The 27,529-nt window shown below is 47.8% G+C and overlaps 1 pseudogene; it reads right to left on the bottom strand.

Moving 5' to 3' along the window:
* Positions 1-27,529, bottom strand: part of LOC115110150 (retinoic acid receptor alpha-like) — a 183,852-nt pseudogene that overhangs the window by 10,036 nt on the left and 146,287 nt on the right.

Raw genomic sequence — 27,529 nt, 5'->3', positions numbered from 1 at the left:
TCAAAGGCACTTCAATCTTTTGTCTTTGTCTGAATGGCACACATACACAATCCGTGTCTCAATTGTCTCAAGGCTTAAAAATCCCTTCTTTAACCCGTCTCCTCCCCTTCATCTACACTGATTGAAGTGTATTTAACAAGGGACACCAATAAGGGATCATAGTTTTCACCTGGAAAGAACAGGTGCTCCTAATGTTTTCTACACTCAGTGCATGCGCCGATATGTGAAACAGAACAACGGATTTGACAGGAAGACAGATGAATATTTGGAGGAGAGAAAAAAAACACACAAAAGAAGAAAAAAAACCGGGTAAAGAACAAAAGCACAGCGAAAAAAAGGACGGTCAGAGAGGAGAGAAGATGAGTAGACAGGCAAGCAAACAAACCAACATACCGAGCGTAAACAGAGGGCAAATATAAACAGATAGAAAAGGGATGAATAAACGATAAGAGACGGAGAGCAAACATGAACAGATGTACAGCCAGATGCAACAGAATAATGACTGGGAGGAGAAGAAGAAGAACGATGCCCTGCAGCAACTACGAGTAATGCTTGTGGCGGACAATTAGTGTGTCCCTCTGGTGTTACACTTTTCCCAGGAATATCACTAATCCGCTCCATCGCACACACACTATTGTGGGGGAGATTAAGTGGCGACAGCCCCTAATGCCAGCAGACCAGAGCTGGTGTGTGTGTGTGTGTTGTGGAAGAGTGCACAGGCCAGGCCAACCACTCCTCTGCTTTGAGCCCTGTGTGAAGGTCAGGTGACCCGTTAAGCCTCCCCCAAGTCTGTCGCCCCTAATCAGGATCAGCGGAGCCAACATGGATGACTTGAAACCTACCATACATTAGCAAACATAGCACATCTGACGCCGTCCATTTTGTGCCAAACGGCCCTGGTTTCCTCAGCTTATGGGGTTTGTAAAGGTAGAGAAATGTAACTGAATGCAGCCGGTGAGGGAGTCCGTGTGGACATGATGGGGCGTGAATCTAGCCCCTCTACGCTGCGGTCGCATAGTGAACATACTGTATGTAAGCCTACCCTCCCAGCACCCAGCAGAAGGTAGACAGTCATGTTACGACAGGGGCACTGCCACATGTGGTGGGTGATGCCCTCTCCACATGCCAGGGGAGATCCCTGTGCCCAGTTTGGCAGTGGCACTGCTTGGCATGGCAGTGGCACAACCATGAAAAATATTAAGCCCTTTTACTGGGTAAGTCTCTGTGCTATCATATTCATAGACTCCCACTGATTTAAACAAGCAAATTCTTCATAACATCAGGCATTAGTATTAGGTCAACTTGGAATCCATGGAAAACAAGCAGTAAGCACTAACTAAAATAGTGAAGTCCATTGTTGTTCTGGTGGTGTGTGTTTGATGCTTCATGGGATTATGCTGCCCTACACAGGCCAGTCAGCATCCAACACAGGCCAGTCAGCATCCAACACAGGCCAGTCAGCATCCAACACAGGCCAGTCAGCATCCAACACAGGCCAGTCAGCATCCAACACAGGCCAGTCAGCATCCAACACAGGCCAATCAGCATCCAACACAGGCCAATCAGCATCCAACACAAGTAGAGCGAGACCCTACTCCTCGAGCTACAGATATCTAGGAACTGATCTAGAAAGACTAGCCTACACTCCCTAGAAAGAGAGTGCGTGAGAGATAACCTCTCAGTCCCTTAAATATGCATTACAATATCACAGCCGGCATGAAATAATCATGGCGGAAAGAGGTGAGCTAGGTGATTTCACACCGCTGCAAATACCATGGTCGTGTAACTCCCCTACCACTCTTCATGCAGTCCAGGGCTGTGGTTTTATTATGGCGTGGAAGTGTACATCCCAAAAGGCACCTCAAATAGGGTGTCACTTGGGATGCAGACACAGGAAGGAACTCTTTCTCTCCGATTCTGCTATGGGCTGGGATGAGGGCTCTAACTTCCACGTGGCATTCAGCTGGGTAGTTGATGCCTTAATGACGCTCCTGTGCTCTCTCTTCCTAGAGAGGTCCTGGGTTTGGGGTCAGATAGGAACTCTTTCTCTCTGATTCTGCTATGGGCTGGGATGAGGGCTCTAACTTCCAGGTGGCATTCAGCTGGGTAGTTGATGCCTTAATTACGCTCCTGTGCTCTCTCTTCCTAGAGAGGTCCTGGGTTTGGGGTCAGATAGGAACTCTTTCTCTCTGATTCTGCTATGGGCTGGGATGAGGGCTCTAACTTCCATGTGGCATTCAGCTGGGTAGTTGATGCCTTAATGACGCTCCTGTGCTCTCTCTTCCTAGAGAGGTCCTGGGTTTGGGGTCAGATAGGAACTCTTTCTCTCTGATTCTGCTATGGGCTGGGATGAGGGCTCTAACTTCCACGTGGCATTCAGCTGGGTAGTTGATGCCTTAATGACGCTCCTGTGCTCTCTCTTCCTAGAGAGGTCCTGGGTTTGGGGTCAGGTAGGAACTCTTTCTCTCCGATTCTGCTATGGGCTGGGATGAGGGCTCTAACTTCCACGTGGCATTCAGCTGGGTAGTTGATGCCTTAATGATGCTCCTGTGCTCTCTCTTCCTAGAGAGGTCCTGGGTTTGGGGTCAGATAGAAAGGATACCTCAGGCAAGAAGGTCTCTGATGGCTCAATTCCCCTAAGAGGAACCAGACCGCGACGGGCCGTGGCAGAACCAGCAAGCCTTGTTTGTTCTTAGGTTGTTTTCCATTTGCAGTGGAACTGGAAACAGGACTGGGTTTCATTGGCGGAGGAAACAAATGTCTAGTGATGATTTTAGGAGCACGACCGATGACGCCATTCGACAGTGACTATTGTTGTGATGCGTACTGGAGGCATTAGCATGGCTGTTTTGTGCCATCCTTTTTACTTTCTGTTTGCGGGCAGCAACGGAGAGTGAACAGAATACAGGAGACAGCTGAAACGAGCCCGAGAAATGCACAACGTATCATCCTGCGAAGAAAGGATCGTTTCAGCCGGTTGAAAGACCAGCTTATGCGTCGGAAGGATCTTCCCAGGTGCTCAAAATCTTTTTTCAGCTTTAGAGGTATTCGTTAGCGTAGCTGTACCGTTCGTAGTCAGATTTTCCTTCCTCTGTTGAGAGGTGTACTACGCGCACACAAATGCACATGCACCTACTAAATAGTTTGTCCAAAACAGTCCGTTTCCTCTCGCTTGCCTTTTTGACAGCTACAGCTGTTAGTGGCCTGAAATCCCCTGGACTGAAACTCAGTGATTACAAGGCGTGAAGAATGTTCTGGCAGCAGAGGGCTGGTGCCGTGGTGGAAGGCCGGCCTAGCGCACTGGAACTACAACCATAGCTAAACAACTACAGGAGCTAGACCTTACAGCTCTGGAACTAAAACAATACACTGTGGCTAAACTACAGGAGCTCGGGCTAACAATACTGGAACTACAGCAATATAAAAAGAGGGGGGGGGGGCTTAGCGCTTTACAGGAGAAGTGCTGATGTTAGTAAAGAGGACTAGAGCAGTGTTCGGATACTCGTACTAACCGCACTAATTGAGTATGTAGTATGCTTATTGGTCATAGTATGGATATAGTTATTATGCCAAAAGTTCCCGGATGTTGTACTACATTCGTCAAAATCCAAAGTATACAAGCAGTGGACACCATTTCTGTGCTTTTAGGGCCCATAATGCAGCTCTTCAGAAAACGGGCGTGGCGTCACAACGTTTTCAGATTGGAAGAAATGGTGGGAAATATGCTGCCGAAGTCCGACGAGAGCAGATACAAATTCATTGATTTAACTAATTATGAAAATGTTGAGCAATGTAATAAAGCAATGACTTTTCAAATAAGTTATGCTACACGTTATGTTGACTGACAATTTGCTAGTTACGCTATCCTGCATTACGTACTGGTATGTTAGCTAGTTACCTAACGTCAGCTGGCTACTAATACATCGAACTAGCTAGTATATTGTAATGACCTGACTAGATCATAAATGAACAATTGTCCAGACAGAGGCTTGAGTTTGCGAATTGACGGTTTATTGAACCAACTTTACACAGGCTACTGTTTGGGCCGTAGCACACGCCAAATAGATGACAGATAACCCACAAGCCAATCGTGACCTTCTCCTGTGAAGCCCAGACGTAAGAGAGAGAGAACAAAGGCTGAACCTGGTCTTAACTTCCAATGCCCAACCCCCCTCCACGCCACTCCGCCAACCACCAGGATGCCCGGCATCAGAACATTCCAGGCATTCCCGTGATTGGCAGATAGCAGGTTGATTGACATGTCGGACCCCGCGAACACCGGGTACTGGTCAGTACAACACAACCACCTCCTAGCCTAGCACATAACACACAGCTGTCTGTGCGGGTCGCTACACAGCCCCCCACCACAAAGTCCCTCGTCCCGAGGGAACAAACAAAGTCTCTGAAGCGACCCGGAGGTCTCCTTTGCCTGCGTGGCCGTGATGGTCGCAGAGTGCCCCTCTGGGAACCAGGGGATGAAGTCAGGGATATGGGGGACAAGGAAGCGGGAACGGGTAATACAGTCCGTGGTTCTGGGGAACCACGCGGTGACACAGGGGGAGACAGGGGAGTGGGCTGTCTGGAGCCTTGTCTGCGGCACCTGAGGGTGGGTGCCTGGAGAATGTCATTGCCAGAGAGGGGAATTGTGGGGGTTCCTGGGGTTTGGGGAGAAGAGGCCCCTCTGTATGGGGCTAACCTGTCCCGGTGCAGTGCCACCTTTCTCCCCCTGGGAGGAAGCTGCACCAGTACACAACCTCCCCTACCCTCTCCAGGACACTGCAGGGTCCCACCCAGTGACTGTCCAACTTGGGGCATCTGCCTTTTTTTTCCTTAGGGGCTGTAGACCCAGACCAGCTCCCCAGCCACAAAGTGCCTTCCCCGGGTGTGCACGTCATAGTTCCTTTTCTGCCTCACACCTGCATTCACCAGCTGCTCTCTGGCGAAGGTGTGGGCTGTCTCAGGCGGTCCTGGAGTCTCCGGGCATACTCCGGCCCCGGAGGAACATGAGGGCTATCCAGGGGCCGACCAAACGCCATCTCCGCAGGGGTGCGGATCTCTCTCCCCAGCATGAGGAGGGCAGGCGTGCAGGAGGTGGAGTCTTGGACAGCGGAGCGGCATGCCATGAGGACCATAGGCAGGTGCTTGTCCCAGTCACGCTGGTGTTTGGAAGAGACGATGGCCAGCTGCTGTCCAAGCGTTTTGTTGAAGCGCTCCACAAGGCCATCACTTTGAGGATGGAGAGGAGTAGTGCGGGTCTTGTGCATACCCAGCCTCTCACACATGGTGGCGAACACACGGGACTCAAAGTTTCTGCCTTGGTCGCTGTGGATGGACTCTGCAGCTCCAAACCTGCTGAACATCCCCGCTGTCAGGGCGTCGACGATGGTCTCTGCCTCCTGGTCAGGCAGAGCATAGGCCTCGGGCCATTTTGTGAAATAGTCCATGGCCGTGAGCACCCAGCGGTTTCCACTGTCTGTGGTGGGGAACGGCCCAACTACATCCACTCCCACCCTCTCCATGGGAGCCCCCACTGGGAACTGTTGGAGCTGAGCATGAGAGCGGCCTGGGGGCCCTTTCTCGCTGTGCAGTTGTCACAGCGGCGACAAAAGTCCTCCACATCCCTCTTGTGCTGCCCCCAGTAGAAGCCCTGACGGAGACGGCGCAGTGTTTTTGTGACCCCAAAGTGTCCAGTCCCCACCCCCATGAGTACTCTGGAGCACAGCCTCCCGCAATGCTTTTGGGACCACCACCTGCCACCTCTCCTCTCCCGTAGCTGACTCCTTCCATGCCCGCTGTAGCACGCCATCAGCCAGCCGCAGTCTCTCAAACTTCGACCACAACCCTTTGGTCGCGAGTGAGAGCGCTGTCACCTATTCCCATGGTGGCCTCACCTGCGCCTCTACCCACTGTAGCACTGGCTGTAGGTCTGTGTCCCGTCCCTGCTGCTGCCGCCATTCAGCCACGTCGAGTCTGCAGCTCACAGCAGACAGGCCCGCTCGCCCGACACACTGTGGCACAGACACCCTCCTCTGCCCGCAGCTCTCTCTCCCGTCCCTCTCTCCGTTCACAATGGCGGCAGCCGTCTGCAGTACAGGGCCGGCCGGACATGGCGTCGGCGTTGGAGTGGCGTGCCCCTGCCCTGTGCACCACCGTGAAGTCATACGGCTGAAGCTCCTCCAACCAGCGTGCCACCTGCCCCTCTGGCTCTCTGAAAGACATGAGCCACTGGAGAGCAGAGTGGTCAGTCCTTACAGTAAAGGGCAGACCACCCAGGTAGTACTTGAAGTGTTTGACGGAAGCCACAACAGCCAAGAGCTCCCGCCGGGTGACACAGTAGCGGCGCTCATGTTTGTCAAATGTTTTGCTGAAGTACGCCACCACTCTCTCCCCCTCTGGCCCCACCTGGGCCAGCACCCCACCCATGCCCACATTGCTCGCGTCTGTGTCCAGGATAAAGGGCAAGGTGAGGTCAGGGGGCGAGCACGGGGCCTCGATCAGTGCACGTTTGAGGGTGTTGAACGCCTCCTCACACTCCACTGTCCAAGTGAAAGCCTTGTCCTTCGGCAGCAGGCGGTTCAGTGGAGCAGCAACGCTTGAGAAGCCCCGTACAAACCTCCTGTAGTACGAGGCCAGGCCCAGGAAGCTCTTCAGCTGACGCTGGTCGGTGGGGGTGGGCCAGTCTCTGACAGCCCCTACCTTGTCCTCCATGGTGCTGATCCCCTCCTTCCCCACTCGGTGGCCCAAGAAGGACACCTCTCTCCTCATGAAGTGGCACTTCTCGGGGTGGAGCTTCAGACCTGCGGCAGCCACCCTCTCCAGCACACGCCGTAGCGCCCCCAGGGCTGACTGGAAGGAGCTGCCATGGGCCAGGATGTCATCGAGGTATACCAGACACTGCTGTCGGGGGATGCCATCCAGCACCCTGTCCATCAAACGCTCAAAAGTAGCTGGAGCGTTGCACAGGCCAAAGCACAGGACCTTGAACTGCCAGTGTCCTCTGTTAGTGGAGAACACAGTTTTGGCTCTGGCCTCTGGGGAGAGGGCACCTGCCAGTAGCCGCTGCGGAGGTCTAGTGAGGAGAACCAGGAGGACCCCCTAACCAGGTCCAGCGACTCATCGATACGTGGTATGGGGTATGAGTCCTTCCTGGTTACCTCATTCAGCCGCCTGTAGTCCGCACAGAACCTCAGCTTGCCCCCCTTCTTCGGAACCATGACGACTGGCGCCGCCCAGGGGCTGTCTGAGGGCTCAATGACGTCTGCCCGCTGCATCTCCAACACAGCCTTGTCTGCCGCCTCCTGGCGTGCCAGCGGGATACGGCGGGGACGCATCTTGATGGGTCGAGCATCACCTGTGTCGATCTCATGCTGCACCAGATGGGTCTGACCCACCTCTTCCTCACTCAACGCAAAGCTGTCTCTGAATTCAAACAGCAACTGCCACAGCCGTTCCTGCTGCTCGGGGTCAAGACCAACACAGTTCCTCCCCCATATCTCCCTCACTGCAGACAGTGTCCTCTCCTCTCCCATCTGGGGTAGCTGGGCTGGGGGTGCGGCCCGGGCTCACAGAGGGCTGTGTCATGGAGGTAGCTGGGGAATGTAACACACCGCCGTAGGTGACAGGGGGACTGGGGAAAAGTCACACACAGCTGTGGGGGAGGGGCGCAGCCATGAGTCTCTGCTGCTTTAACTGTTGGAGTAAAGGGTTTGTTGGGTTGAGTGAATGTGACATTAGGGGGGCCATGGTGACTTCCGTCCCTCCCTGGAAGCTCAGTGTGCCCCTATTTAGGTCTAACTGGCAGCCTGTGCTCCTAAGAAAGTCCAACCCCAGGATACAAGGGTCCTGCACAGCCGCCACCCACACAGGATGACGCACAGTCCTGCCCCCTACTGTCAGAGTCATTATTCCCTTCCCTTTCATGGGTGCCAGCTCACCTGTGACTGTGCGGAGCTGCACAGTTGTAGGCTCACACTGAGTCCAACCTGGCACAATATCTGGCCTCACCAGGGTTACTGTGGACCCTGTGTCCACCAGGGCGGAGCAGGGCACCCCCTCCACAGTGACAGGGACATGACAAAGTCCCCAACACAGGTCCGGCCCACCACAACAACAGGCTCCATCCGCTTGCCCTCGTCTGCTTCTGGGGAAGTGGAGCCTTGCTTCCCGTCTGTGCCGGTGGGCTCCTCCTGAAGATGATGGTGGTTGGGATAGAAAGCCAGGGGTCCGCACTACCCGGTCTATGCGGACCCCGAGCCGTTTCCCTGAGCTCTGGGGGACATGGGGCAATCTCGGCGCAGATGGCCTGGCTGGCCACAACCCCAGCAGACCCTGGGACCAGGGCTTGTGTTTCGTGCCGCCTGTAGCGACACAGCCCGAATGAGTTCTGTCATTTCGGCCACCCAAGCAGGCTTTTCCGGCTCCGGGCTGCTCTGCCCCCAGCTCGCACAAAGGGTGTGTCTCCCTGCACCCCCACCAAAGCCCCAGCTGAAGCCCCAGCCCACACCAGCTCCCTCTCCAAAGCCATCTCCAAGGCTGTCTGCAATGACTCAGGATGAGCCAGCTGGGTCTGTATGCGCAGCTCCGTAGGGGAGAGCGCCTGTATGAACTGGTCCCGTGCTAGCTCGCTCTGCACGGAGGGGGCATGTGAGCATATGCCCGCCGAGAGAGGCTCTCAATGTCATTAGCTAGCACCCGTAGAGGCTCTCCAGGCTGCCTGCGTCTATTCCTCAGTTCGGAGCGCAGTAGCCCGGGCTGTACACACTGTCCATAGCGCCTCCTCAGTGCTCCCACTAGAGCACCATAATCATGCCTGTCCTCGGGGCTAATCAATATCAAACAGGCCAGAGCTTCATCCGTGAGGCATAAAGCCAACTGCAGTGCCCTTTCTTCATCCGACCACCCCCTAAAATGAGCTAACAGTTCAAACTGAGCATGAAAAGCTTCCCAATCCGCCTTACCGGAATACTTCGGGGTCTTAACAGATACGGACGCAGCCGGGAACTGGGCGCCGCCATGTTTGTTTACATCCTGAGCCCCAGATTCCTCGTCACGCCGCGTCGACGTCGTCACCCGGTCCGCCCACCAGAATCCGCGCGAAATACACTCGACGAAGCACTCATGCCCGCTTCAGCGGCCATCACTCTAACGTCCTCCCTCAAGCGGCCTCTGCGCTCCGACGCCCTGGCGATCTCCTCAGACAGAACCCCGACGTCCATTCACACGCACCTCCTTGGCCATAATCGTCCCCTACCTCCACCTTCACTTTCGGATTCCCTCGAAGCATTTTCAATCCCGTTCTCACCTACGGTAGCTAGCCACATAAGTCAGCTAGCTAGCTGGCTAACTTGTATCAACGTTTTTACTTCTGACACCAATGTAATGACCTGACTAGATCATAAATGAACAATTGTCCAGACAGAGGCTTGAGTTTGCGAATTGACGGTTTATTGAACCAACTTTACACAGGCTACTGTTTGGGCCGTAGCACACGCCAAATAGATGACAGATAACCCACAAGCCAATCGTGACCTTCTCCTGTGAAGCCCAGACGTAAGAGAGAGAGAACAAAGGCTGAACCTGGTCTTAACTTCCAATGCCCAACCCCCCTCCACGCCACTCCGCCAACCACCAGGATGCCCGGCATCAGAACATTCCAGGCATTCCCGTGATTGGCAGATAGCAGGTTGATTGACATGTCGGACCCCGCGAACACCGGGTACTGGTCAGTACAACACAACCACCTCCTAGCCTAGCACATAACACACAGCTGTCTGTGCGGGTCGCTACAATATTAACTATATGCGATCTAACTACCCAACGTTTATTGACTTGATTATTCACAGCATTCTTAGCTAAGTGGTATAGTCGTTATGCGTTCTTAAAACGGACATTGTTAATTCTGGCTATCTACTCCGATTTCAGAGCGCTCTCGTCTGAGTGTGCCAGAGCGCAGAATAACTTAGGAATTCACGAACACTCAACACCTGTTGAATATGGCCGGTGTCAGTAAACATCAGCCAAAAAAAGTGTGATTTAAATTGTTGCCATCAGCACAGTTAGTCACCAACACTCTGGATAACATGTAAAACACCCTAACCAGCTCTGCTAGGGAGAGTAAAATGGTCAGAGTGAGGTGTTCTCTCATTTATGTCTGGATGTAACTAGCAAGCTAGCTAACTTTAGCCAGTTAGCTTGGGTGCTTGACTGCCGGTGTGAGGTCAGAACGCTAGGATTGACCCTACTCCTCAGCCAGAGCGTCCAGTGTGCGCTCAAAACGCTCCGAGAGCAAAACGACCGGACAGTCCAACAACGCTCTGAATTTACAAACGGAGGAGAAGATGGAAGGTCTAGGTTCGGTGAGGGTTAAAAGTACATTTACATTTACATTTAAGTCATTTAGCAGACGCTCTTATCCAGAGCGACTTACAAATTGGTGCGTTCACCTTAAGACATCCAGTGGAACAGCCACTTTACAATAGTGCATCTAAATCTTTTAAGGGGGGTGAGAAGGATTACTTTATCCTATCCTAGGTATTCCTGAAAGAGGTGGGGTTTCAGGTGTCTCCGGAAGGTGGTGATTGACTCCGCTGTCCTGGCGTCGTGAGGGAGTTTGTTCCACCATTGGGGGGCCAGAGCAGCGAACAGTTTTGACTGGGCTGCGCGGGAACTGTACTTCCTCAGTGGTAGGGAGGCGAGCAGGCCAGAGGTGGATGAACGCAGTGCCCTTGTTTGGGTGTAGGGCCTGATCAGAGCCTGGAGGTACTGAGGTGCCGTTCCCCTCACAGCTCAAGTACACATACAGATGTCGGGAACACAAACTACACTGCCCATTACACACAGGTTTCAGCCAGGCAGAATGAATGCCCTGTGGAACCCATGGGTTAAGGGTCTATAAATAAGGAGTGGATGACCCGAAGAGAGATAGGAATAGAGAGCAAGAGAGAGAGCGAGTGATAGAGCAACAGAATGAAGAGAAACATGGGAGAAGTGTGCAGGTAGATACACAGCAAAAGAAAGATGAAAATAGAGAGATCATCAGAGAGATGGAAACAGAGAAAAAAAAAGAGATGCAGGAAGAGGAGGCTGAGACAGAGGCGAGAGAGCGAGAACCTCCTGACAGGACTCTGTGGACCTATTTCTGATATGGGATCCTTGATCTCTACCTGGCCGCCAGCCGACCTCTGGGAGCCTGAGATTGACCCTGGCGCGACCTGGGACAGGGGGATCTACTCACGGTACGGTGACCTTCTATCGTGGGGGGGGGGTCATCACCCATGCACCACTTCACTCCACACAGTGTCCTGCCTTCCCCATCCTGTAAGCCTATTTAGCTGCACAACTAATCCTAGCCCCTGGTAACAGCCTGGAAGTGTGTGTGTGTGTGAGAGAGTACGAAACAGATTACTTGTGTATATGCACAGGGGTCACATTATGCCGTGTGTATGTAACACGGCTAAATCCTCGGCCCTAATCTATGGCAAATGGCCCTGCAACACAAGGAAAATACTCAAGGGCCAGTCAGCCCTTCCCCCTGATGAGGGGCCAAAATCTCAGTCTCTCTCACACAGTATCTAGCGGACTGACTATTGGTATGTGTGAGAGCACAATACCACTGAAGCCATGTTTGGTCTCTGTACTGAAAACTTCTTCCCTGAAGTGAACTCTGATGCCATCTATATGGATGTATGATCTCTGTGGTTATATGTGATTGTTCAGAGTGAACTCTGATGCCATCTATATGGATGTATGATCTCTGTGGTTATATGTGGTTGTTCAGAGTGAACTCTGATGCCATCTATATGGATGTATGATCTCTGTGGTTATATGTGGTTGTTCAGAGTGAACTCTGATGACATCTATATGGATGTATGATCTCTGTGGTTATATGTGGTTGTTCAGAGTGAACTCTGATGACACCGTATGCAAGGATTTCCTTTGTGCCGTCTCAGGAATGCGGTCCGGTCTCTGGTATAAATGGAATGAAGGTCTCTAATCCTGCCCATGGGAAAAGGTTTTCTGAAAACGCTTCTCTTTTAGGTTAGCCCATTGGCCTGTGGCCTAGAGGGTCTGTTTTGTTCATGCATGTTGGATGCATTTGCAGTTTGTTTTGGCTGCGTTTCACATTATTTTGTGTCCAAAAGAAATGAATGGTAAATAAGTGTCATTTTGGAGTGGCCTTTATACATGCTAACCTCCCCTGTTAATGGCATGTCCTGGGGGTATGATCTTTGACCGTCTGTAACTTTCACACTCATCATTATTCACGGTTCATTTTCCATAATCACGGTAGCATCCACATTCATGTAGAAGTGTTTAGAAACAATCTATTCTTATTTATAGTATAAGTGACTCCAGAATGACACAAAGCAGTATTTACCATTCATTTCTATTGGGCACAAAATAATATGAAACACAACTTAAATGAACTGCAAATGCATCCAACAAGTTTGTAGAGTCACAACGTTGATGTAGTCGTTGCATGTTAGGAATATGGGACCAAATCAGAGGTTGACCGATTATGATTTTTCAACGCCGATACCGATTAATCAGAAGTTTTTTTTAAATGTATGTGCAATAATGACAATTACAGCAATACTGAATGAACACTTATTTTAACTTAATATAATACATCAATAAAATCAATTTAGCCTCAAATAAATAATGAAACATGTTCAATTTGGTTTAAATAACGCAAAAACAAAGGTGTTGGAGAAGAAAGTAAAAGTGCAATATGTGCCATGTAAGAAAGCTAACATTTAAGTTCCTTGCTCAGAACATGAGAACATAGGAAAGCTGGTGGTGCCTCAACATGAGTCTTCAATATTCCCAGGCAGGAAGTTTTAGGTTGTAGTTATTATAGGAATTATATGACTATTTCTCTCTATACCATTTGTATTTCATATACATATGACTATTGGATGTTCTTATAGGCACTTTAGTATTGCCAGTGTAACAGTATAGCTTCCGTCCCTCTCCTCGCTCCTACCTGGGCTCGGACGAGGAACACAACGACAACAGCCACCCTCGAAGCAGCGTTGCCCATGCAGAGAAGGGGAACAACTACTCCAAGTCTCAGAGCGAGTGACATTTGAAAAGCTATTAGCGCGCACCTCGCTAAACTAGCTAGCCATTTTACATCGGTTACACCAGCATAATCTCGGGAGTTGATAGGCTTGAAGTCATAAACAGCAGAGCTGCTGGCAAAATGCAGGAAAGTGCTGTTTGAATGAATGCTTATGAGCCTGCTGGTGCCTACCATCGCTCAGTCAGACTGCTCTATCAAATCAGACTTAATTATAACATAACAACACACAGAAATACGAGCCGTGGGTCATTAATATGGTCGAATCCGGAAACAATCATCTCGAAAGCGAAACATTTATTATTTCAGTGAAATACGGAACCATTCCGTATTTTATCTAATGGGTGGCATCCATAAGTCTAAATACTGCTGTTACATTTGCACAACCTTCAATGTTATGTCATAATTACGTAAAATTCTGGCAAATTAGTTCGCAACAAGCCAGGCGGCCCAAACTGTTGCATATACCCTGACTCTGCGTGCAATGAATGCAAGAGAAGTGACACAATTTCAACTGGTTAATATTGCCTGCTAACCTGGATTTCTTTTAGCTAAATATGCAGGTTTAAAAATATGTACTTCTGTGTATTGATTTTAAGAAAGGCATTGATGTTTATGGTTAGGTACAGTCGTGCAATGATCTATCCACATCTACTAATACTATGCATATCTTATCTTCTGGGGATGAGTAGCAGGCAGTTGAATCTGGGCATGCATTTCATCCAGACGTGAAAATACTTCCTCCTGTCACCAAGAAGTTAACACACCATCCCTAGGCCATCATTGAAAATAAGAATATGTTCTTAACTGACTTGCCTAGTTAACCTCTTAAGTCGACCCTCTACTTTTTTGAACATTCTGTTAAAAATCGCGCAACATTTCAGCGCCCTGCTACTCATGCCAGGAATATAGTATATGCATTTGCTTAGTCTGTGTGGATAGAAAACACTCAGACGTTTAAAAAACTGGTTAAATCACTGCTGTGGCTTTACCAGAACGGCATTTACATCGAAAAGCACAGGAAAAACTGATCACTGAAAATGGGAAAATATATCCATGCGCTACTTGAACCCATTGATAAACGTGAACCACAATTAATTGACTGAGGTTGCAGTACCTACAGCTTCCACACGGTGTCTAGAGTCTTGTCATTTCCCTTCGAGTTTTTTCTTGGTCAAACACATACAGGACACCATATCTCCTTCGGTCTAGGACCGGATATTTTCGTTGAGTTTCTAGCCGGACATTTTTCCAGACGGACAGCTAATGATCTTTACATCGCCTCCTGATTAATTTTATCGCTTATTAACGTTTACTAATACCTAAAGTTGCATTACAAACGTATTTCGAAGTGTTTTGTGAAAGTTTATCGTCGACTTTTTTTATTTTAAAAAATGACGTTACGTTTTGAAACGATGTTTTTTTCGTTTATCACAGTGTCTACATATAACGATATCTAGGCTTTATATGGACCGATTTAATCGAAATAAAGACCCAAATAGTGTTTATGGGACATCTAGGAGTGCCAACAAAGAAGATGGTGAAAGGTAATGAATGTTTTCTATTTTATTGTGCGGTTTGTGTAACGCCGAAATGCTAATTATTTTGTTTACGTCCCCTGTGGGTCTTTTGGGGTGTTGCATGCTATCAGATAATAGCTTCTCATGCTTTCGCCGAAAAGCATTTTAAAAATCTGACTTGTTGCCTGGATTCACAACGAGTGTAGCTTTAATTCGATACCCTGCATGTGTATTTTAATGAACTTTTGAGTTTTAACTAATACTATTAGCATTTAGCGTAGCGCATTTGCATTTCCAGAGCTCTAGTTGGGACGCAAGCGTCCCGAGTAGAAGCAACAGGTTAAATAAAGGTGTAAAAAAAAAATACAAAAATCGGTTTCCAAAATGTGTATTTTATTTTTGCCAATTAAAATCGGTCGACCTCTAGACCAAATACCCAACTTTTGATTACTTTATTTCTAAGAATCTTTATGAGTGTCAATAATATGGACCCCTACCTTTTTGAGAAGAAAAATGATTACTTGTTAAACAAAATCTATTGTGTTCATATAAAATAATATAATTCACATACTACCTAGCCTGGTTCACCAACTACTTCTCAGATAGAGTTCAGCGTGTCAAATCGGAGAGCCTGTTGTCCGGATCTCTGGCAGGCTCTATGGGGGTGCCACAGGGATCAATTCTCGGGCCGACTCTTTTCTCTGTATGTATCAATGATGTCGATCTTGCTGCTGGTAAGTCTTTGCAACCTCTACGCAGACAACACCAGTCTGTATACTTTTGGCCCTTCTTTGGACACTGTGCTAACAAACCTCCAGACAAGCTTCAATGCCATACAACACTCCTTCCGTGGCCTCCAACTGCTCTTAGATGCTAGTAAAACTAAAAATGCATGCTCTTCAACTGATCACTGCCCGCACCCGCCCGTCCAACTAGCATCACTACTCTGGACGGTTCTGACTTAGAATATGTGGACAACTATAAATACCTAGGTGTCTGGTTTGACTGTAAACTCTCCTTCCAGACAGACATTAAGCATCTCCAATCCAAAATTAAATCTAGAATCGGCTTCCTATTTTGCAACAAAGCCTCCTTCACTCATGCTGCTTAACATACCCTCGTAAAACTATCCTACCGATCCTTGACTTCGACGATGTCATTTACAAAATAGCCTCCAACACTCTACTCAGCAAATTGGATGTAGTCTATCACAGTGCCATCCGTTTTTTCACCAAAGCCCCATATACTACCCACCACTGCGACCTGTATGCTCTCATTGGCTGGCCCTCACTACATATTCGTCACAAAACCCACAGGCTCTAGGTCATCTATAAGTCTTTGCTAGGTAAAGCCCCGCATTATCTCAGCTCACCGGTCACCATAGCAACACCCACCCGTAGCATGCGCTCCAGAAGGTATATCTCACTGGTCACCCCCAAAGCCAACTCGATTGGCCACCTTTCCTTCCAGTTCTCTGCTGACAATGACTGGAACAAATTGCAAAAATCACTGAAGCTGGAAACTTATATCTCCCTCACTAACTTTAAGCATCAGCTGTCAGAGCAGCTTACCGATCACTGTACCTGTACACAGACCATCTGTAAACAGACCACCAAACTACCTCATCCCCACATTGTTATTTTTTGTTGTTGCTCTTTTGCACCCCACCACTTGCACATTATCATCTGCATTTCGATCACTCCAGTGTTAATGCTAAATTGTAATTATTTCGCCAATATGGCCTATTTACTGCCTTACCTCCCTAATCTTACTACATTTGCACACACTGTATATAGATTTTTTCTATTGTGTTATTGACTGTAGGTTTGTTTATCCCATGTGTAACTCTGTTGTTTTTGTCGCACTGCTTGGCTTTATCTTGGCCAGGTCGCAGTTGTAAATCAGAACTTCTTCTAAACGGGCCTACCTGGTTAAATAAAGGTGAAATATATATTTTTTAAATAAACGTAGAATATAGCTCAGCATTTTAATAATTTATTTTATCAAGTCATTATTGCTCATCTTTATCACAAGGTGTCAATCATTTCAGACCCAACTCTATATATACACTTATATGATCAATATTACCACACTACGTGTGTGTGTGTGTGTGTGTGTGTGTGTGTGTGTGTGTGTGTGTGTGTGTGCACATGCTCATCAAGTCTGAATGCCTGTGTACATCAATAGATTATTCTGGATGTGTATGTTGATTATGGAGTGCATGAGTGTGTGTGTGTCTATATTCCTTTGCTGTTTTGACAGCTCTCTTATTAAGGATGACAACTAGGTAAAAGCCCAAACAACTGCACATTTGCAGACAGCCCCCCCAAGAAAATGTAAAAGCCTCCAGCTAAAAGAAAAGCAAAGTAGACCAGATACACACATCCTCCTTGGGACCCAAAAAAGAAAAACAACCAGGGGAGAAAAAAAGAGAGAAAAAACCATGCCCATTTAATGAAGATTTCTTCTAGGAGAGATGGAAGAAGGGTTTGCCTGGGTGCAGGAGAGGACTGTATGTGTGTGTGTGCTTCATGTCAGTGAGCCCTACCTAACCATCAAACACACACACACGGTACACACCTATGGGAGGGGGACTGTGTAGTTGCGCTAGTTAGGCTAGCACTAACCTGTGCTTCACCGCAGTCCCAGTGGAGGGCCAATATACATTCAGATGCTGGCAACCTTCAATTATCGCGGATTCTTTATATAGCATGCTGGAGCTCAATTTGGTAGCCGGAGTGTTTTCTAGGCCATATGTTTCGTAGCCGGAGTAGTCAGTCTACACAGTTACGGTGTAGAACTCTGGTACTGGTTTTACTCTCTCCGCAGCACTTGACTGATATTAAAGTCATTCACTGGCCTGAGAGTTCAGGCTTCCCAAGTCCTTGGGGGACAAAGCGAGAGAGAGGGCGATAGAGGCGAGGGAAGAGTAAGAACGAGCGAGCAAAAGAGAGAGAAACACAATGTGAGATGGATGGAGAGGAAAAAGAGCATGGCCAGGGTCTCACCTTGCAGCCCTCGCAGGCGCTGACTCCATAGTGGTATCCCGAGGACTTGTCCGCACAAACAAAGCAGGGTTTGTAGATTCGCGGGGGAGGGGCGGCGAGGGGGGACTGGGGACTATCTCCTCCGAGCTGGTGCTCTGGGTCTCTATAGCTGCAGAGAGAGAGAGAGAGAGCGAGAAAGGGGAGCGGGAGATTAGGTTAGTTTAATCTATAGGCCTGGGTGATCATAAAAAGACACACAACGATGCTATTACTTAGCCTAAATCACCGATTAAGACGTGGTGGAAACAAGTGACAACGACACATTGCAACAAGTTGACCGTATAAAAGATTGGTCATTGGGTCGCTAACTTGCAACACAGTTCACTTGAATAATTACCACACCTTGATGTAACTGCATGTTGCTCAGAGAGAAAGAGAGAGAAAAAGAGAGAGAGAGAGAGATCAAAAGAGAATTAGGATGAAAGAGTGAATGGGAATATGAGAGAGAGAGAAGCACATGGTGATAAAGCAGATGATGTTACCGCCTGTGGTGGGCCGCTCCCTAGAAAGCCTCTATAATAGCATCGCCCCGTGTGAGAGGCAACCTGCTGTGGAGAATAGGTCGAGTTGGCCCACGACCTACTTTCTGCTTCATAGAAAGCATGCGCGCACACACACACACACTGGGAGTAGTGCCAGCAATAATGAATGGAGTTGTGCTTGTCACCGAGGAGGAGAGAGAGAAAGAGGCAGGAGAAACACACAAAACTGCTCCATTAAAAGAGCTCTAGAGAACACACAGCCATGTTAGCAACCATGGCTTTCCAGCCAATCAAGAGTCCTCCTAGGAGCCTCCGTGACCAATCAGGGCTCACTCAGGCATTATTGTGGCTCATCGCGGTTCACTAGGTAGCCATAGCGACCAATCACTATCCACAACGGTACAATTTCCATGATGACAATGAGCAAATGAGCTCCAACAGTAGTGTCTTATTAGAGGCTATTGCCAATGATGAATGATCACAGCAATGAATAATATCTCAGTCACGAGAGTGCATTCAAACCACATTCAAACGAGTAGTGTATTAGCTGCTAGCCTTTTAACAGCAGAAAGTAGACCATATACAGTGCCTAGTTAAAGTCTACACACAGCTGGCAGAGTCTTTACATTTTGTGGCCTTAAAATGTCCTCTATACGAACAAAAAATATAAATGCAACAATTTCAACCATTTTACTGAGTTACAGTTCATTTAAGGAAATCAGTCAATTTAAATAAATTAGGCCACAATCTATGGATTTCACATGACTGGGAAGGGGCGCAGTCATGGGTGGGCCTGGGAGTGCATAGGCCCACCCACTTGGCAGCCAGGCCCAGCCAATCAGATTACTTTTCCCCACAAAAGGGCTTTATTACAGACTGAAATACTCCTCAATTTCATCAGCTGTCCGGGTGGCTGGTCTCATACGATCCCACAGGTGAAGAAGTCAGATGTGGAGGTCCTGGGTGGGCGTGGTTACGCGTGATCTGCGGTTGTGAGGCCAGTTGGACATACTGCTAAATTCTCTAAAATGACTTATGTAGAGAAGTTAACATTAGATGATTTGGCAACAGCTCTGGTGGACATTCCTGCAGTCAGCATGCCAATTGCACTCTCTCTCAAAACTTGACACATATGTGGTGTTGTGTGACAAAACTGCACAAGGTGCACCTGTGTAAATGGTCATGCAGTTTTATCCGCTTCTTGATATGCCACACCTGTCAGGTGGATGGATTATTTTGGCAAAGGAGAAATGCTCACTAACAGGGATGTAAACACATTTGTGCAACATTTGAGAGAAATAAGCTTTTGCGCGTTTGGAAAAATTCTGGGATCTTTTATTTCAGCTCATGAAACTTGGGAACACCACTTTACATGTTGCGTTTATATATTTTTTCTTTATAGAAAGGGATTAAATTACATTTGTTCCCATACAGAGCTACATAACTTACTCCAATTTTCAAAGTGAAAGAAAGTTAGATCTTTTTTTTTCCTTTCAGAAAATGAACTAAAAAACATAGATGCCTGGATTGTGTACATCTTCACACCCCAGAGTTAAGACTTGATGGAAGCACGTTCTTAGCAGCCATTACCCTGTGAATCATTTTGAATAATATTCTATCAACTTTGCACAACTCCTAGGGCAACACATGCCCATTGTTTTGTCAAAGTTGCTCAAGCTCAGTAAATCTGGTTGGGAATCATTGATGGACAGCATCAAGCAAATTTAAGTCGGGACTGAGACTAGGCCAACTATTGGAAAGCCAGTCTGGTGTTTCTTTGGCATTCAAATGTGTGTAATTGTCTCGCTGAAAAATACAACTATATCCCAAGGTTAGGTTTTCAGAAGACTGAGGTGGGTTTTCCTGAAATTCTTTACCTGGGCTTTGCTCATTTCATATTTATTTTGATCCAGACAAACTTCCCAGTCCCTGCCGATGACAAGCATACGCACAACATGATGCTGCCACCACAATACTTGAAAATACATAGGGTTTCACTCTGTGTTGTGTTGTATAGGATTTGACCCAAACCTTTAGTTTCGGCCAAAAGGTTTATGTATTTGCCATGTTGCCGTTCAGTATTACTTAATGGTCTCGTTGCAAACAGAATGGATGATTTGGAGTGGATTTTCTTTTTTAAACACTGGCTTCCTTCTTTTCACTTTGTCATACAGGTCAGTATTGTGGGGTGAATACAATGTTGTCGATACCTTTCCATTTTCAAGTACTGTTGTGGCAGCATCACGTTATGGGTATGCTTGTCGCCGGCAGGGACTGGGGAGTTTGTTAGGATAAAAAAAAATATGAAAGGAGCAGAGCCCAAGTAAAACGTTAAGAGGAAAACCTTCCTCAGTCCTTTGAAGAGCCAACACTGGGATATAATTTACATTTTCAGAGGGACAATTACACACATTTTAAGACGAAAGACACACCAGAATGGCTTTCCATGAGAAGTTTAGTGTTCCTGAGCGGTCCCGTCTCAGTGCTGACTTAAATCTGCTTGAAAATCTGAGACAAGATTTGAATATTGCTGTTCATCAATGACTCCCAACCAAACTTACTGAGCTTGATCAATGGATATATGTTACCCTAAAAGTTGTGCAAGGTTGATAGAATCTTCTTTTTTCAAAAATGATTCCCAGCTGCAATGGGTGCCAAAAGTGCTTCCATCACATATTAACTCTGGGGTGTGATGACATGCACAATCAATACATCATCGTTTTGTATTTTTTTGTCATTTCGAAAATATTTACATAATTTTTCTATCCCTTTGAAAATGTGGAGAAGGTCGCGTAGATCATTTGGAAAAATCTAAATTAATCCCTTTGTTGATGACATTTTAAGGCAGCAAAATGTGAAGACTGTAAGGCGTGTAGACTTTCACGAGCGACTGTATGCGATATGAAAAGGGAAACATGTCTGCCGTGTGATGAGAAACAGTAATCTTGTGTAATCACAGTCCATCATGTAAGCTCCTCCACTTCTTGGAAGAGGGGCTTACATCATTTGGAATAATATGCGAGGGATACCCTGAAAACGCACGCACGCACACACACACGCAGGGTCACATACAGCTTATGTACACACAACACACCTTCAACCTTTCAGAGCTCTCCTAGTGTGTGTGTGTGTGTGATGCTTAGGGGTCCGACTGAACACTGGGGGTGTTAGTAAATGCTCCATTTTTACCCCTGGACACATAGAACCTGCCAGGCAGCATGAGAGGACGAAAGTGGGAAAGGAACACACGCACATTGACCTGACCCAACAACACATATTTATGGCCCTAACCCACCATGTGAAAGTTGATGCATGAATCTGTCCTACATGTTCTAGTGTGTGTGTGTGTGAGTGAGTGAGTGAGTGAGTGAGTGAGTGAGTGAGTGAGTGAGTGAGTGAGTGAGTGAGTGAGTGAGAGAGTGAGAGAGTGAGAGAGAGACTTCTCGTGTACAATCTTACTAGTTTCCATCATCACCACACTAAACCCCCACACATTCTTCTACCTTTCACTCTCATCTCTTTGACTCCCTCTACGTTTACCTCCCCCTGTATCTCTCCTGTTCTCTCTCCAGATTCTTTCCATTCTCTCTCTACAAGCCAAACACCCTACCCCCGCATTTGCTATTCCCCCTGTCCTTCTGTCCTGTAGTCTTCCAATCCCCAGCCATGTTCCCCCTCTGCCCTTTTCCCTTTGACCCCCAGCCATCTCCGGTCCTCGCCCTTACCGGCTTCCCCCCCAATATTTCCTGACATAACACACATTCCAGTGTCTGCAGCCCCCAGCCCCCCCCTCTTATTTCTGCAAGCTCAGTCCACCTTCCCATCAGTGCTGGGTAGGTTCCAACAATAACACTGGTATAGGGCCTGAGGGTGGAATTCCAAAACACCTTTTACCATCAAAAAAAAAAAATGTGTGTTTGTGTGCATGTGTGGGAATGTGTGTGTATGATGAGAGAGTGAGTCAGTCGGGGAGTGTGCGTGCATACTTACGGTACATCCATCCTAGCTCTACCAAGTATTCTTTTCCAAACAGACCAGATTTTCGCTGTGTGTGAGAATGAAACGAGAGGGAAAAGTAAAGAGACCATTGGCAGAGACCGGGATAGTGTGGAAGAACACGAGAGAGAGACAAAGAGAGAGAGGGGGATGAGGAAAAGCGGAACAGATGAGGAACAGGACCGGCGGTTTAGAAAACATGGCACCACTGTATTAGCTTTGGCCATCCGCTGTTTGTCCTACGGACAATTTATTCCAACATAAAAACAGGGGAGAAAAAAAACTAGAGGAGAAAACAATGCACTCACTGCCCGTTGTTGTCCTGCCAAGGCCCTTCCCCTAGTGTCCTCGGTCGCTCTGAATAGCTCAATACAAAACATATTAAAAAAATGAAAAGAATGATTTTAAATAAACTCAACAAATACACAATGGAAAAGCTCGGACTCTCGGGATGCTGGAATTCAGACGAGCCTAAATTTGATTTGATCACCCCGCCACTCTGTCATTCAGCACAGATCCTGAATCAGAAGTAATGAGAGCGTCTCCACGATACTAACTGGAGGATGCGTTCAGTTTTTGACCCGAGAACAGTGCTTCAAAGTGTGTGGAGGGGGGAAGTGAATCGGTTTTCCTTGCGGGTCAATTACCAATTGATTTTCCTGGAACATCTTTGAGGATTACTGACTCGGATCTACTAGACTTTTTACAGATGTCTAGATATGTAGACACTAGTCAATCACTATGATGAATGGTACCAGTTCTATATATCCCATTTGAGCCTGAGCCCCATCTACATTTTTTTTAGTCTACTTAGCTGCGTCTTTCCAAGTATATCCACTACCAAACCAGCCGGTGTTTCCTGTGTTCAAAATAAGCCAGAGTGTCACTAAAAATACACCAGCCCCAACCGAGACAGAAAGAAGACTAGAGAGAGGAGGATGTGAAGTCTATCTCCTCTCCAGGCACACACACACACACACACACAGAGGAAGCAAGTGGCGGTTGAGGCTTTCAGTGCTGTCTTTGTGCCAGCTAAGGGAGGTATTTTGGGCAGGTAGGTACACAGACAACAACAAAAAAGGCGTCAGAAAAAGCGGGCTCAGAAAACAAGATGAAAGAGAGCTATGGTGAGATATACGCTGTAGGTGAAAAGGGGGAGTGAGAGAGGGACACACTGATCTTGTGCTGCTATACGGAATCAAACCAACACGTTGAGGTAAAAAGATATATTAAAAAAGACACAGGAAGTAAGACATTTCAAACACTTCCATCCTACTCTTTCCCCTTCGCAATACACTCACTCCATTTTCTCACCCCTCTCCATCTCGGATTCTCTCACACTTCTTCTCTCCCTCTCCTTCCCTCTCCCGCCTTCGCACGCAGTCTTCTTGTGGCGCGCCAGCCTCCTGTTCCCTGGAGTCCCGTCTGACCTCTTTTCTGCCAAGCTGTCCTTGTATGAGTCCTGACTCTTGTATGAGTGGCACATTTCAGGGTGAAAGAGGGACATCCTCGACTTCACTTGAAACTCTACCTGCACGCCTGGCGCTATGCCACCCAAACTGGTCCCAGACGCCATGTGTTAAATAAACCATGTGTGATAATAAACCAGGATTTTATTAGATGAAAGACAAACCGATCAGGTCATCACTAATCAATCCTCCCAGGTAGGCGGTGTACACCAGCTACAGTGAGCTAGCTTCGCTAACGACTACATTTACATTTAAGTCATTTAGCAGACGCTCTTATCCAGAGCGACTTACAAATTGGTGCGTTCACCTTAAGACATCCAGTGGAACAGCCACTTTACAATAGTGCATCTAAATCTTTAAGGGGGGGGGGGTGAGAAGGATTACTTTATCCTATCCTAGGTATTCCTTAAAGAGGTGGGGTTTCAGGTGTCTCCGGAAGGTGGTGATTGACTCCGCTGTCCTGGCGTCGTGAGGGAGTTTGTTCCACCATTGGGGGGCCAGAGCAGCGAACAGTTTTGACTGGGCTGCGCGGGAACTGTACTTCCTCAGTGGTAGGGAGGCGAGCAGGCCAGAGGTGGATGAACGCAGTGCCCTTGTTTGGGTGTAGGGCCTGATCAGAGCCTGGAGGTACTGAGGTGCCGTTCCCCTCACAGCTCCGTAGGCAAGCACCATGGTCTTGTAGCGGATGCGAGCTTCAACTAGCCTTCAACTAGCCTCCGCGGGCCTTCTTGTCATCTCAGCTAAAATAGGGACATTTGAGAAGAAGCCAACAAGATGCCAAAAGGCAGTTCACCCTGATCAAGGACATGACTGGGCTATTATGAAGGGCTCAGAAGAGCCCATTCAGCCAAACTGACATCTACTTTAATAATCACTTTATTTGTCACATGCGCCGAATACAACAGGTGTAGACGTTACCGTGAAATGAGTACTTACAACCCCCCCCCAAAAAAAAATAATGTAATAAATAAAGAAAAGTCTGAGTTGTTGGTTAAATAAGAAAATATGAGCAAAAAATAAATATATAAAAATGGTAAAATAGGGGGTATACAGGGGGCACCCAGTCGAGGTAATTGAGGTAATATGTACATGTGGTTAGGGGGTAAAGTGACTATGCATAGATAATAAACAGCGAGTAGCAGAAGCGTAAAAGGGGGGGTCAATGCAAATAATCAAATGCTACCCGGACTAACTGTTTAGCAGTCGTATCGCTTGAGGGTAGGAGCTGTTAAGGAGCCCTTTGGACCTTAGACTTGGTGCTCCGACACTGCTTGCCACACGAGTAACAGAGAGAACAGTCTATGATTAGGGTGGCTGGAGTCTACGTACCACCCTCGTACTACCCTCGTACCACCCTCGTACTACCCTCCTACCACACTCGTACCACTCCCGTACCACCCCCGTACTACCCTCGTACCACCCCCGTACCACCCCACTACCACCCTCCTACCACACCGTACCACCCTCGTACCACCCCGTACTACCCCGTACCACCCCGTACCACCCCCGTACCACCCTCCTACCACACTCGTACCACCCCCGTACTACCCTCGTACCACCTCCGTACCACCTCCGTACCACCCTCGTACTACCCTCCGTAGCAGTCAGATGCCGAGCAGTTGCCAATTTGAGCGGTGATGCAACCAGATGCTCTCGAGGGTGGGTCTGTAGAACTTGAGGATCTGAGGACCCATGCCAAAGCCATGGAAGGCAGACTCAATTAGCCACCAGCATCACACAGGAGGACTTTCTCCTTCCCTCTTTCTTTCCATCCCTCCCATCAGGCAAAATGATGGGTGTCCTCTCTCACTACCCCTCCCCTCCACTTTTTGCGTATATAAAAAAAAAAGAAAAGGCAAATTTAACTAAGCAAGTCAGTTAAGAACAAATTCTTATTTACAATGACAGCCTACACCTTAGCCAAAATCAGACGACGTGCGCCGCCCTATGGACTCCCAAGTACAGCCGGATGTGATGCAGCCTGGATTTCAACCAGGTACTGCAGTGATGCCTCATGCACTAAGATGCAGTGTCTTAAACCACTGCACCACTTTGGGACTTAGTCTCAATTCCAAACAAGTGTTTCCATGGAGCCATGCTAACTGGGGGAGAAACATGACCAAGAGTTTCTGTTGTTGTTCTTGAATAAAGCAAATATTTTCTATCTGAATCTGGCTTACTCTTCAAGTTTTCTGTTCTTGTTATTAGTTATTATGGGGTAATGGAGCATTCAATTTCGGTTCCATGCAGCACATCACCCACAACCCGGGTGATATCAGCACAACACTGAGCTATAGTGAAAAGGTTCAGTATGTAGCTTCCCTAGTTACCGGATCCAATTCACATAGAAATATTAGTTATAGATCTTTCATTCTCTTTGAAAGCGAGTCTGATAAGCAGTAGATCCATTCTTTGAGCTCTGTTTCTATGCATCCCTTTCCTAAGTTAAGCTTTGCATAATTTTTGGTTTTTCACACCGGCTTCAAACAGCTGAATATGATGTCTTTGGTTATTGAAAATATATTTCACAGCGGTTTAGATTTGTACAGTTACTCATCACTATACATTGCTTTTTTTGCCACATAAACCAAAATTGGCGAAAAAAATCAACTTCTTATCAACTTCTTATCAACCATGTAATGGCGGAGCGATTTCTACGACACATTGGGCATTTAAGAGCTTCCTTAGCTGCTCAAATGGAGAGCTTATCCACTGACCAGACTGACAGCGGTGGGGATCGTATGGTGGAGAGGGGGAGGGGGTCGGGGGTAGGCGAGTGGCAGAGGGCTCTCATATTTCCAATAACCCCCCTGGGCCCTGTTGACCTGTCTGTCTGCCTGGCGTGACCTTGTGCTTGCACCATTTGACCCCTAGCTGACAGATGGACCAGTTTGGCTGGCTGAGGGGACCATTAGTGTTCGTGTCGGATCTGAGGGTCTCGTCACAGAGGCACAGACAAAAAAAAAATAAAAAATCACGTACACATTTAACCACGGCCACACAGGCGGTAACCGATGCTCAATAAACACGCACACAAATCGGCCATCGCGGAAATACAGCTGAAGAGCCGCAAACGCCGCAAACGCACTGATAAATCGTGGAGTTAACCCAAAGTTCCATATACTACTGGGCATTATCCACACGCCCATCTGGGGCATTAGATCAGGGGAGGGAGGCTATAGGGCCAGCAGCTCCTCCTGAGAAGGCCTTCGAAGAGGGAGTTTATCAATTAGTAAACGCAGCCAAAACCAGTGCTACTGTACACGCCCACCACTTACCCTCTCGCCGGAGAACGGCCTGGATAGGAGAGAGGCCGCTGCTCCCCTCTGAAATATTTAAAAGCCCCAATCATTATAGTGCTACGAGGTAAATGGATGAGGCCAGTGGAGGAGTGTGTCAGGGGAAGGGGGTCGTCTGTGTTATAGAGTAAAAGAGTAGAAGGGGAAAGTGGAGGGGGGGTGGAGCAGAGGAAGATGAGGGATTGTGAGTTTGTCTCTCTCTGTGTGTGTGTGTGTGTGTGTGTGTGTGTGAGAGAGAGTGAGATAAAGAGGAGAAGAAGAAAAAAAAATCGGTCCGAGCATGAAAGGGAAGCGGCTACATACCTCGCAGCAGCAGAGGCAGCAGCAGCGTTGGCGGTAGTCCCCGGGGGAGCAAGAGGATCCTGGTACAGTTACTAAGCCTCCCCCTCGCTCTCTCTCCTCTCCTCCCGCTCTTCAAATGGCTCACTCTCGCAGAAATTTGCCTCTCCTCACAGAAAACAACTCCCACCATTGTCATGCAAGTGGGGAACCAGGGACAGATATCAAATACTAACTCACGGACTGAGGAAACTAAAAACAAGGACAAGTCTAAATGTTTTTTTTTTTTTAAATGTTAACATATACGCCTAGTGTTGCACGGTACACTGGAACTTCGGTACTTTCTAGATACTGGA

This window comes from Oncorhynchus nerka, linkage group LG26, assembly GCF_034236695.1.
Source record: "Oncorhynchus nerka isolate Pitt River linkage group LG26, Oner_Uvic_2.0, whole genome shotgun sequence".
Lineage (NCBI taxonomy): Eukaryota > Metazoa > Chordata > Actinopteri > Salmoniformes > Salmonidae > Oncorhynchus > Oncorhynchus nerka.
The sequence above is the reverse complement of the archived record's forward strand: the minus strand, read 5'-3'. Positions and strand labels throughout refer to the sequence as shown.